Genomic DNA, 14275 nt, shown 5'->3' on the forward strand with positions numbered 1-14275 from the left:
GCGTCAGTAGGGACAGTTCAGACTAAGCAACAGAATATGATCATAAGTCTTGCTAACTAAGCATTTATATGTCCCTTAAATAGTCAGATCGGCTCAATCTGTTATCTCATGTTTCAGTGGCCTTCAGTCAGGTCAACAACCAGGAGGACATTGTATGTGACTGTAGTGAAAGTATCACAAGCGTCTAGTGCCTCACAGTGGACAGAGCAGTCCATTACACTACACACTACTGACACCAAGAATTTCAAAAAATTGGGGTAATTAAGATTTGTATTTTATTTATTTATTTTTAGTTATTTATATATTATGAAATTAAGTTATTAAGCAAAGTTGCATTGAATTGATAAGTGACAATAAAAATCTTTAGAACTTTGCAAACATTTCTATACTATATGCTGTTCTTTTTCTGTGTGCTGTTCTTTTGAACTTTCTATTCTTCAACAATCCTGAAAAGTATTAGTTCTCTTTCGATACTACACTTGTACTGCTATGGGGAAAAGTCCTTTTTCTCTGACTTCTGAAGCCTTTTTCAATCACGCAGTGAAACTGCACGACCATTGGTTCGTAGAGTTCACTAGAAACGAACCAATGGCGGCGTGGCTATATAAGCAGCGCTAGCCTATGGTAGAGTCCTGCACGGGTCCATTTTTGGAGACCCGCGCCCGCCCGTACTCGCAAAGTTCACACACCAGATCCGACCCGTCACCCATGATAATATAAAAATTAAATCCGTACCCGCCCAGACCTGTTCATTTTTGGCCCGTTACCCAACCCGTGCCCGTTATAAATCACACACACGATAAAATCATTCCAATTAATGTGCTTTATTTTTTATCTCGCACCTCTCTCAACATCACGACAGTGTCATTAATGTGCTAATGAAACAAAAGTACGCTTTATTTTGCGCCATTCATGTAACCTACCATCGCCACCTAAATGGCTATGGAACCTGATGATCGGCACGATGAGTGCGTGTGATGCCTGGAAAAGTCCAACACTGAGGCCGTGCAGATCGACATGACCTGTCCACATTTCATGGATATGAGTCTGGCCTCTCTGCGCTCACGGATAACTTTCTTTTCAGGAAGTGACTCCGCCCCTCACACCATCCCTTTCTCTCCTCCCAGGAGCCTGTGAGGAAGAAAGAGTGGGGCAGAGGATCCCAGCGCTCGGATGAGATCGAGCTCATGTCGGCCCAAGGCGCGCATGCATCTGTCTCTTTTCAGAGATAATTTTCGCCTGTCCGTTTCTCCCTCCTTGACCAGCATTCTTCTGCCAGCACGAATAACCTGGTTTCATCCGGTGGCTCCGAAGACGAGCCTCTAGATGACAGCATGTCAATAGCGGCCTTAGACGCCGAGGATTGGTACTGTAGGGCTTGACCTAACCAGCCAGTCAACGCCAGGACTTCTGGAATGGTCTGTGCCCGAGGAGCCCTCATGCAGCCGACTAGATTAATGGTTTCTGCCAGGACACTGCCAGGCCCCTCCCCAGAGGGCTGCACCCTTCTTCGCTAAGGCCACATTTCAGGAGTTGTGCAGTGCTACGGACCTGGCCCTGAGCGCTACTAATGCCACTGCCCAGGCTATCGGGCGTTCGATAGCCAGATTGTTTGTCACAACTTGTCCCAACTGTCGCTAGCGGATCCGTGGCCAATCTCCTAGAGACGGGACCTCCTCTCTCAAGCGAACGAAATGATATGGCACCCCACACCTGAACTGTGGGCACTTCATGTATGGCCTCTCGATGGAAGTCGGTAGAACTCCCAGAGAACGTCATTAATACCATATTGCAGGCTAGAGCTCCATTGACAAGGTGCCTCTATAGTTTTAAATGGTCGGTTTTCAGCACTTATCTTAGATATTGTCCTTCCTCCAAGACATAATGGATAGGGGCCATACTCCCTCTAACCTTAAAGTCTATGTTGCGGCTATCACAGCCTCTCATGCTGCCATAGCCGGGCAGTTCATGGGCAAGAACAACTTGGTTTTTTATTTTGCCTCTTTTACAATCCCAACATGAAGACTGGAGCAGGATTAATATTGTTAACTAAAAATTAACTATAAATTCATTTTGGTTCGAAACAGCTGAAATCAAATGAAAAATAAATAAATAAATACATAAATCAATAAATAAAATATAAATATTAGATGAAAAATGTAAACTAAAAAAGAAAACAAGTAAAAATGTTGCACTGACAAATGAGTGAAATAAATTTAAGGTGAAAAATAGGAAATAAATAAAAACTGGAAGTGAAAAAAAAAAATATATACAAATAATAAACCTAAACAGTGTTACAAAATACAAAAAAAAATAAAAACTAAAAATAAATATCAGTAAAAAAAAAAAACACACACACACACACACACGTTTGTTTTTGTGAAAAGTGGGGACATCCAATACCTGTGTCATACCCATGTCATTATACAAAGTTGTGTTCTGATATGTCACAAAAACAAGAGCACACATACACACACAAACACACTCACATACACAACAAAATTATTTAAACCTCAACTAAAATTAAAAAAGAAAACTAAAAATATAATAAAAGCTCATTTAAAATATGACATAAACTATAATGGTACATAGATAATACAAACTTGACTGGAGTAATTGCCATCACAACAATCAATTAATTAAATAAAATATGTTCAAATAGAAAATTTATTTGAATTGTAATATTATTATACAGCATTACTGTATTTGCTGTATTTTAAACAAAAAAGGCAGTCTTGGAGAACAGAAGAGACTTTTGAAAAAAAAAAAAAACATGAATACTATTGAATTTTCTGTATTTAATTAATGATATGTAAACTATACAACACTAATAAACTATACATTTAATTTGTCATGAATAAATATAACTTGAATTCATGGATTGATAAAATAATTACATTCAAACAATAATCAACAGGCCCCCAGCCGTATCACCGTTAAAGAGCCCTGTCTTAAATTTTACATACAGGCTCTAAAAAACAGCTTATGCACTTTTTTTAAAAGATGCTTTGGTCTGTCTTGAATCATATATGTTTTATTCATGTGTATTCATGTGCGTTGTGTTTTAAGTGAAAGGTCATCGTAGCACTGGATCTTTGAAGTGTCTTTCTCCCTCACATGTATCTGTATCTGAATGTTTGACCCATAGTCACCAAACAGACTGCCCAATGTGCTTTTTGATACACACTGACACACACACACACACAGAGAGAGAGAGAGAGACAGAGAGAGAGAGAGAGGTAGTCATCTGTTTTTTTGGAGAAAAGCTGGTTCATGATCATTGTGGTTGACGTTTTTAACGAATCTGGTGTGGTATCTGTAGCAGTCTATTATGGGGAGCGTGATGGCTGCGCTCTCTTTAGAAGTGCGTCGGCGTTTCTCGAGACCCAGCTTCCTGGCTGATTGTCATCACAGTATGGCTCGCTATCAGCGCTCAGGTAATGCTCTTCAGAACAGCACTGTCTTTGAGCTGTCTGTGTTGTGTCACTTCAAGTTCACTTTGGTGTAAATTGGACAGATTACAGCATTACTTTTATAGTAAAATGACTAGAAAACTTTTTTTCATGTGCCCATTGTGTTTATTTTTTCAATTTGACTATATTAAATAAAACAAGCAAGGATGAAATGCAGAATGTAGGTCAGATGAAGTAAAGCGGTATCGAAACCATCGTTTTGTTTTCTATTTTTTTATGCATACTGTTTTTGAACTAAATGGAGATAATTATTCATTTAGAAAAATGATGAAAACAAAATGTTAACTTGTCACTTAAAATATAGCACTTATACACTTTCTTGACGTAACAAAAAAAAAAAAAGAAAAAAAAATATCTTGACATTATTTGTCAACTACCCACATAGAAGTAGCATATTTTTCTTAAGTCTTTGGAAAATAAATGTATGGGCTATATCTAGGCTGTCAATGTAACACTTTCATTTAGTATTTTATTTAAATATTTAGATAACATATAATGCAATAAATAATGCATTGGAAATGGTCAAGTACTCTAAGATGTCCGTCTGCACATTTTAGCTATAAAGCAATCTAAATTTTGATTGGATGAACCACAGTCAAATAGCAATAAAATGTAGACCAGATTCAGTATAGAACTGTTTTTAAAAAATAACAAGCCTCTGGTCAAGACAGTATACTATATGGGACGAAGGAAATGTAGAAGCATTAAAAGTATGTTTTCTAAGTACTGACTGGTCAGTATTCCATGACACAGATTTGAATGCAGCTACGGAGATGATAATGGACTATATTTGCTACAGACTGAAATGTAATGTAAAAACACTATTAGATCCATTACAGGTTGCTTTCAGGGAGGGGAGGGGGACTGTTGATGCTACACTGTCACACATCTTCATTTAGAAATCTCTAATTCATATGCAAGCCTACTTTTTGTAGATTTTAGCTCAGCTTTTAACACACTTCAGCCACAGTTACTCCTGGCTAAAAGCTTGTAAGGAGTTATGTTAACCATTTTATTATTAAGTGGCTTTTTTCTTTCTTAAATCAGACTCAGTAAGAACAAGTAAACAATACACTTTCTGATATTAAATCTATTAGAACTGGTGCCCAATTCAAGGTTCAATTCAAGTTTATTTGTATAGAGCTTTTTACAATAAAAATTGTTACAAAGCAACTTTACAGAAAATTATGCTTCTACAATATTTAGTAGTAGCTTATAAGTGGTGACTGTCAGTTTGTGCTTGTATGACAGGATTTTTTGAAAAATTAATACAAGACATAGTCAGCCAGACTATTAACATTATTAATATTATTAATAATTAATCATTATTATATGATGCAGTCACACTTGTAGCAATATTTGTTAGTTCTGTTTGTTGATTCAGGGTTAGCATCATCTGAGGTCCTCTGAAGGTCAGCATCATCTCTTCTCAGGTGTTCTGGATCCAGACTGGAGCTTGTGTAAATCTTGATGTAAATCCCGTGGCAAAACATAAAAAAAAAGAGAGACATCATTAGCGTAGCTGCTGTTCCAACAAAGTAACATTTATTAGTTTAACCCAAGCTAAAGAATATGAATGCGCATTTGATCAGATGCAACTACACTCACAATTTAAGAGATACATTGTTTGAGTGCTTGGCGACTTTTTATCTAGATTTAAACATAGGGGGTGCTTCTGAAACCCAAACATTATCAGGAAGGCTATTCCAGAGTTTGGGAGCCAAATGTGAAAAATCTCTATCTCCTTTAGTGATAGAGATATTATAATTAATATCTCTGTCTTATCCGAATTTAATTGGAAAAAAATATTGGTCATCCAATCTTTACATTTTTAACACACTCTGTTAGCTTAGATAATTTCGAAGTTTCATCTGGTCTCGTTGAGATACATAGCTGAGTACCATCAGCATAACAGTGGAAGCTAATTCCGTATTTTCTAATAATATTACCAAGGGGCAACATGTATATTGAAAACAGAAGGGGACCTAGGACGGATCCTTGTTGCACTCTATATTTTACTGGTGATAAATGAGATGATTCCCCATTTAAATAAACAAAATGGTAGTGATCAGACAGTTAGGATCTAAACCATCTAGAGCCTGTCCTTGAATACCTGTATAGTTTTGTAATTGATCTATGAGTATGTCATGATCTATGGTGTCGAACGCAGCACTAAGATCAAGTAAAACTAGAAATGAGATGCAGCCTTGATCTGACGCAAGAAGCAGGTCATTTGTAATTTTAACAAGTGCAGTTTCTGTGCTATGGTGGGGCCTAAAACCTGACTGAAATTCTTCATACAGATCATTTTTTGCAGGAAGGAGCTCAATTGAGCAGACACAACTTTTTCTAAAATTTTAGACATAAATGGAAGATTTGAAATAGGCCTATAATTTGCTAGTTCACTAGGATCTAGTTTTGATTTCTTAATAAGAGGCTTGATAACCGCCAGCTTGAATGGTTTAGGGACGTGACCTAAAGATAACGACGAGTTAATGATATTGAGAAGCAGTTCTTCGGCTACAGGTAAAAAACTCTTTCAGTAATTTAGTGGGTACAGGATCTAATAAACATGTTGTTGGTTTAGATACAGTGATAAGTTTGTTTAGCTCTTCCTGTCCTGTTGTAAAGCATTGCCGTTTATCTTTGGGTGCAATGGATGAAACTGAAGTATTAGACGCTGTAGAATCTACATTCGCTATTGTATTTCTAATGTTATCTATTTTATCAGTAGAGAAATTCATAAAGTCATTACTATTAAACGTTGGTGGAACAGGGGCAACAGCTTCTAATGTATTAGAGAAAACAGTGCCCATGTTGTCAGTCATTTCGTTTAGTTCATGTGTATTTTTGGGTACAAATAGCAGTTGAGATAGATCAGGCAGGTTATTTGTGAATCTGTCTTTGGTGACTGGAACAATAGTTCTGCCCAGACGGTAAAGCTGAGCCATATAGTTAATATAATTGATATGTAGCATGCACAATACAAGGAAATGGTCTGTAAACGATATCAATATCAGTAAGATCGATTCCATGTGATATAATTAAATCTAGTGTATGATTAAAACGATAAGTGGGCCCGGTGACATTTTGCTTGACTCCAAAAGAGTTTATTAGGTCAGTAAACGCAAGTCCTAATGTATAATTTGTATTATCAATGTGAATATTAAAGTCTCCCATGATTAGCGCCTTATCAACTGTAACCAAAAGGTCTGAGAGGAAATCTGTAAATTCTTTTAGGAATTCTGTATACGGCCCTGGTGGTCTATACACAGTAGCCAGAGCAAGAGATACATTAGATTTATTTTGCATGTCTGACAGTGTAACATTAAGCAGAAGTACTTTGAATGAGTTAAACCTGTATCGAATTAGTTAAACCAGGGGGTGGTGTTGGCGCAGTGGATAAGCCACATGCCTTTGGTGTGAGAGACCCGGGTTCGAATTCACTGTGAAACACCAATGTGTCCCTGAGCAAGACACTTAACCCCTAGTTGCTCTAGAGGCATGTGTCCTCTGACATATATAGCAATTGTAAGTTGCTTTGGATAAAAGCGTCAGCTAAATGAATAAGTGTATCCTGTTTTCTAAGTAACATTGAGAATATCACTATGTTGTTACAACACCTCCTCCACGACCAGTCTGACGGGGCTCATGCTTATAACAATAGTTTGTTGGAGTGGACTCATTTAGACCAAAAAAATCATTTGGTTTTAGCCAGGTTTCAGTCAAGCAGAGTACATCAAAACTATTATTTGTGATCATTTCATTTACAATAACTGCTTTGGGTGTAAGTGATCTAATATTTATGATCCCAAACTTTAAAAAAATTGTTTTTGTTCATTTACCTTACATGTTTCTGGTTTAATCACGATAAGATTTTTTTTAGATCCTACATTAAATTTACATTTTGACCTCACTATTCGGGGAACAGACACAGTCTTAATAGATTGTACAGCGCAAGTACTTTTATCATTTAAGCGGGTGGAACAAAAGTCATCATAATAGTTATTTGAGAATTGTCTTACTAGTCACATGGAGCAATGTGTCCTGGAGATGTTTTCAGAGAGCAGCTCCGCTCCGACTCTGCTGGGGTGCAGGCCATCAGTGTGAGACAGCCTAGGACGCTCCAAGAAAAGATTCCAACTATTAACAAATAACAGTTTCTGTTCTTTACACCATGACAACAACCATTCATTTAAAGCAACAAGTCTACTGAACCTTTCGTGTCCTCGTGGATATGTGGGCAGTGGTCCTGACACGACGATCGTCGCCGCGGGCGTCGTGCTGCGAACCGTCTCAGTCAGGCTCCTGAAGTCCCTCTTCAGCGTCTCCGTCTGCCGCAGCGTGGTGTCGTTAAGGTTGCGTATGTTCTACCATTTTGTTCACTTTACAAATGATTGTTAGTAGAAATAAGAATAAATATATTATCAAATATTCTGATGACACTGTAATATTAAGTCTGTTAGGAAAAGATCAAGATATTTCGGGTTGTCAGTCTGAAATACAGAATTCTTGAGTTTATAGGAATGTATGTGTCACATTTTACTCTGAGAGTAAGGAATGGGTAAACAAATTTTCCAAAACCACAGTCTTTAATAATTCAATCACACGGGGAACGTAGGAGACACAAGAACACATGGATAGATGTTTAGACGAATATATAGATACAGGCCTGAAATTCATTTTGGAAAATGCGGGGATTTTCTTCTTTAGGTGGCTCTTATGGGTGGGATATTTTCATTTGAGGGGGGAGTTAGGGTATTACTTAGGTTTGTTTAGGATGCTGTCTCTAAGACCCCATGCACAGATCTAACTGTTACACAAGTGTTGTGTCTCTGCTGTTTATATTAACTTAATTGCATATGTATAAACACTGTTTAGTATAAATTGACTGTTTACGTGAATACTCATCAAGATGGGCATTTTGACATAATTTTGTATGTATTTGGCCGCTTACATGCAATAAGGTGCAACACGACTTCATTTTGTAGTCGCACACTTTCAGATGTGGCTCTTTATGTGCATGCACTTTGGGCGCGAGCTCACAGAAAGCAGTCTCCCAGTTTTAAAAGCATGCGCAAATGATACAATACATTCCATCATCTGTCCAAAGTGTCTTTCACACTGAAATATTTTATTTATTTTAAGTATCGTACAAGTGTGGAATCTGAAAAAAACCCTCCAGTTGTATCAAAAAGCAGCCCAAATGTTATCAACCTGCCCAATGCATGTCTGATGTTACCAAAAGAAGACCATTTGGGCGGGAACCCATCCAATCTGGCAACACTGGCTGCAGAAGACGCAACAGCAGAAACAATAAAACAAAGCAGAAAACCACAATTCTGCAAATACAATTATTTTTCATGCTACTTATTTGTCTATCTCCAACCTATAACTCTGACTCTTCAAACCAGATGTCACAAGACGTTTCTGATCTACATTTAGCATTGTTAATCTGTAGGCTAAGAACATTTCAAAAGGATAATGTAATTATAATTGGGAAAATAGTTGTTAGCTGGTTGAAACTAGTTATCTTTCTTTTCTGCTCAATGGTTTGATTATTGTAGCTACATTGTTTTTAGATAATGCTTTTAAGTATCTGAGTCTTTTTTTTTTACTTTTCTTTTTTTTTGGAGTATGTTAATGGATTAAAATAGCAGGCTGGATGTACAATAACCGCACCTTTTATTTTATTTCTTCTTTTTTTTTTACAAAGTATATCATAGAATATATATTTTGTCTATAGCCTATAAAACAGCTTCATAAATAGGAATATTTCAGTCAATGAGGATTCTGAATAAGATTTTTTTAGCAAGCCATTAAATGACTTGAGTCTCGACTTGGACTTGTGACTCAAGACTGCACAATTATTTGCTTACAGTCTGTGAAGTTTTTATAGCTGATGTTGTAAAATTTGTTCAATCACCTTTATATACTTCAATGGATAAATGCACAAAAGAGCATCTTTTAAGAATCGCAGAGCATTATAAAATACAAATTAGTGATAAGAAATTAAAATAAAGTAGTATTAAAATTGAGTTGAAAAATAAGTTGATTGAAAAGGGGATTTTACCAGCAGGAATGGAGCAAACTCAAGATGTGCAGGTGCAAAGCTTATCTACTTCACAGTGTGCTTTAACCTTTGATCAACAAAAAAAAAGAGTTATTGTTACAAATGGACCATGAAAGGATGAAACAACAATTGAAAAAAGCAGGTATTGTACACAAGACGAGGGGGCGGGGGGGTGGGCCGACTACGAGCAGGATTAGGGGGGGAAGAGAACACCGGCTTGACCCTAGAAACATGAAACACCGGTTGAACCCGACCAAAAGTTGGACAGAGATTGAGCCTGATCGCCACCGGACTAACCACCTTGGTGATGCGGAATGGCCCAATGAATCTGGGTGCCAGCTTACGAGAAGGCGCCCGGAGAGGCAGATCCTTGGTAGAAAGCCAAACCCGCTGACCACACACATAGGCAGGAGGAGAGGACCGGCGACGATCAGCTGCGGTCTTGGTTCGGCCAGAGGTTTGGATCAAAATCCTCCTGATTTTCTCCCAGGTGCGTTCTGCAGGGCTGAGACGACAAGAGAAGAATGCACAAGGGTGGAGCTTCCCATCGTGGAGGGAACGCTGAGATAGAACTGCGCCAACCCCGACGTCCGAAGCATCAACCTCAACAATGAAGCAAAACCCAGGAATCGCTGCAGAGCCTTCCGGGAATCAGGGACCGGCCACTGGGCGACAGCTTCAATCTTAGCGGGATCTGGCTTGATCCCCTCCGTAGAAATAATGTGGCCAAGGAACGTAACTGACTCAGCATGGAATTCGCACTTCTCCGCCTTGACAAACAACTGATTCTCTAGTAACCGCTGGAGAACCCGTCTGACATGCTGGGTGTGTAATTGGAGAGAAGGGGAGAAAATCAAGATATCATCCAAATACACGAAGACAAATTGATTGATCATGTCACCCAACACGCTGTTGACGAGTCCCTTGAAAACGGCTGGATCATTGGTAAGTGAGTGAAAGTGAGTGAAAGTGACATTCAGCCAAGTATGGTGACCCATACTCAGAATTTGTGCTCTGCATTTAACCCATCCGAAATGCACACACACAGAGCAGTGAACACACACACACACTGTGAGCACACACCCAGAGCAGTGGGCAGCCATTTATGCTACGGCGCCCGGGGAGCAGTTGGGGGTTCGATGCCTTGCTCAAGGGCACCTAAGTCGTGGTATTGAAGGTGGAGAGAGAACTGTACATGCACTCCCCCCACCCACAATTCCGTCCGGCCCGAGACTCGAACTCACAACCCTTCGATTGGGAGTCTGACGCTCTAACCATTAGGCCACGACTTCCCCTAAAGGGGGAAGAACCAAGTACTCGTAGGGGGTACCTGTTCTTAATAGTAATGTCATTCAAACCTCTGTAATCAATACAGGGACGTAGGGAGCCGTCCTTCTTCTGAACAAAGAAAAACCTGCACCAGCGGGAGAGGAGGAATGGCGGATGAGCCCAGCTTGAAGTGACTCACATATATACTTGTCCATGGCCTCTCTCTCAGGACCCGAAAGGGAATATAAACGACCCTTAGGCGGAGAAGAGCCCGGGAGAAGATCAATGGCACAGTCTTAGGGGCGATGCGGGGGTAGCGAGGTGGCCCGGGCCTTACTGAAGACCGCCCGAAGATCATGGTACTCCGCAGGAACACCGGACAGGTCAGAGGGATCCTCCTGAGGAAGACAAGACACAGAGACAGGAGGAAAAACAGCACCCAAACATGACACGTGACAAGACTGACTCCAGGCTAACACAGAATTGTTGACCCAGTCAATGTGTGGATTGTGTTTATGTAGCCACGGGTGTCCCAGAATTAAAGGAGCCTTAGGGGAATCAATAATAAACAGCTCAATCAGCTCCATATGGCTGTCAGCAATATGGAGGTGATCTTGGGGGTGATGTGATTGATGGTGGTAAAGGGACGGCCAGCAAACGACCATGCTGATACGGGACTAACCAAAGGAATAAGCGGTATTCTCCAACGTTGAGCAGAAGCAGCATCAAGGAAGTTCCCCTCAGCCCCTGAATCCACCAGGGCGAGTCCAGCATGAGATTCACTCTAGACAGAGAGTTGGAACGGCAGCTGAGTCCGTGCTGCAGGAGAGCTTGAACTAAGAACCGTGCCCACCAGGACGCTCCGCCTCACTGGTGGACCCTGGCCCTTTAACGGACATTGAAGAGCGAAGTGACCTCCCCCGCCGCAGTATAGACACGCCCCCGACGACAGACGCTCCTGCTTCTGTTGAGGTGTAAGCCGTAAACGACCCAACTGCATGGGCTCCTCCTTCTAGGGCTGTCGGCCGGCTGAACTGGCTGAAGAGGACTCTAGGTGGCGTCACGGAGCAGGAATTTGCTGTTGTTTGCGGCGGCGGCTGAGATGGCCCTCAATACGGAGCGCGAGATTAATGAGATTATCCAATTCCCGCGGGAGCTCTATGGCCGCGAGTTCATCTGAAATGGCGAAATCCAACCCCTCAAGAAAACGAGCACGCAGCGCGCTCTCATTCCAGCCACACGCTGCGGCTAAAGTCTTGAACTGGATGGCGTAATCTGTGACAGAGCTCCTCCCCTGAGTCAGACGCCATAACTGGGCCGCTGCCTCCCTGAGCTGAGCGATCAAATAATTTTGCCATCTCTTGACTGAAATCTGTGAAGGTAGCACAACAGGAAGCCCGCGATCTCCAAACGGCAATCCCCCATTTGCGGGCACGGCCTGAAAGAAGTGTAAGGACGTACGCAACTTTGGCGAACACCAGCGAGCATTGGGAGAGGAACGCTTGACAGGCGTTAGGATCGCCATCATAGACCGGTGGATTGTTGGCATGAGGTTCAGGCTCGTGCGACATACCGGTGTGAAGAACGGACCCGCTCGTTGCCTCTCGCTGAAGACCGTCCACCCGTGCGAGGAGCTCGGAGACTCGGGCAGTGAGAGCGTCCACATCCCGCGCGGTGGTGCCGAGCTGGGTGGCATGCTGTCCTAACAAGACTCCCTGCTGATCGAGAGCCGAGCGGAGTGGATCAGATCCCACTGAATCCATGATCTGGTCAGACTGTTATGTCAGGAGAAATGGGCAGGATTCAAATGCGGGTTTACACAAGGCTTTATTTAAAGCAGAGGAGGCAGAGCAGATGAGTCACGTTCACTGGATTACTCGTAGTGACTGGATGAATAGTCGAAGCATATGAATCAAAGCCGATGAGTAACGTTCCACAGTAATTCGTATGTCCGCTGAGACTGGAGTGATGAGGACTGGAAGCTTCCAAGAGCTCTGCGCTTTGTAAGAACAGGGGGCAGATAAATCAGCTAAACACACTGGAGCCTGAGGACAAGACACGACAAGGTGAGTGCCAAGAACAGCTAGAAGATCGGAGCTCTTGATACGAGTAATAACAGTCTGACAATAGACAGAGAAACACAGGGAATGATAAAGGGAAAAAATTAGAAGAACATAGGGAACAGGTGGCGAGCAATTAAGGTTCACAACACAGAAACAAGGAGGGCGGGAAAAACTCAAACAGGTAGACGCGGTGAGCTGACAAGCGATCCAAACACACACAAATACACACACACACACACACACACACCAAAAAGACGGGTGATTAGCCCCGAGACCCGACAGGTATTTGGAGTATTTGAAATTCAAACTGTTAATAGAAGGTAAGGTGGATATAGACAGCTCAGTAGAGTCTGGTGTTTGTGGAAGTTTTCCGCTGCATTAAATTAAAACTTATTCCTGAATTCAATAAAAATTATCCAGAAGTATTTTTTACTCTCTTTGAACGCGTCGCTGAAATGCAAGGTTGGTCTGTGTGTTATTGCTGCAGTGCATGTTAGTTGGTAAAATACTGATGAATGGAAAAATTATGACACTGTAAAATCTGCTGTATTGAAATTGTATATGTGCTGGAAACATATCAACAAGGAATTAGGTTATGTAAGAAAATTCCAGGTCAGACCTATTGATTTAAGATGACATGTTAGGTGTTGGTGTGCATCGCTTGTTGTTTGTTGATCATAATTGAAAAGATTAAATCATATATAAATCATACTACTTCACAATGTGGTCTTGTTTCTTCAAAGCAAATTTGATTCTTCTAAAACGTGTAATTATTGTCATGTAAAGGGACACTGGATGTGAAATTTAAGCATGCTGCCATGGCCATTTTTGTTGACTTCTTCAAGTGATGTTGCGTCTGAGATTAAACTTCCTAATTATTGTTTGTCCACTTATGCTCCTTTCATTACAGAAGGTCGAGTGTCTTTACTGGATGGAGCAGTGGAAATTCCTATTAAAATTCTGTGTGATACAGGAGCTGTGGTTTCTTATATTTTATAGTGCATTTTGCCATTTTATTCACAATCTGAATTGGTGATAGTGTGTTAGTTGGAGGAATGGGTTTGAATACACTAACAGATCCTTTACATAAGGTAGAGTTCACTCTGATTTAGTGACTGATGAAGTAGTGGAAGAATTTCGTCCTGTTTTACCAACTGAGTGTGTTCATCATATTTTAGAGACCGGGTTTGGCTCAATGTGTCTTCATCTCCCATGGTTTTGTCTGAGGGAGAGTTGCTTCAGGAAGTAATAAAAGGAGACCCTGTGGCTGTCTCAACTCGATGTGTGTCTAAAAATGCTGAGCATGAACACACAGATGAAAATAAAGGAGTTTCTCTTTCTATACCTGATTTGTCTTTTTATTTCTCTCCACAGATGATTTGAGATTACCGTTTAGA

At 40.7% G+C, this 14275-nt stretch overlaps 1 protein-coding gene across 2 annotated transcripts in view; it reads left to right on the plus strand.

Annotated features, from left to right (window-relative positions):
* The window catches only part of LOC128018468 (calsenilin), a 57947-nt gene that overhangs the window by 26165 nt on the left and 17507 nt on the right, over positions 1–14275 (plus strand). The gene's annotated exons all lie outside the window — the stretch shown is intronic.

Source organism: Carassius gibelio, chromosome A8 (genome assembly GCF_023724105.1).
Source record: "Carassius gibelio isolate Cgi1373 ecotype wild population from Czech Republic chromosome A8, carGib1.2-hapl.c, whole genome shotgun sequence".
Classification (NCBI taxonomy): domain Eukaryota; kingdom Metazoa; phylum Chordata; class Actinopteri; order Cypriniformes; family Cyprinidae; genus Carassius; species Carassius gibelio.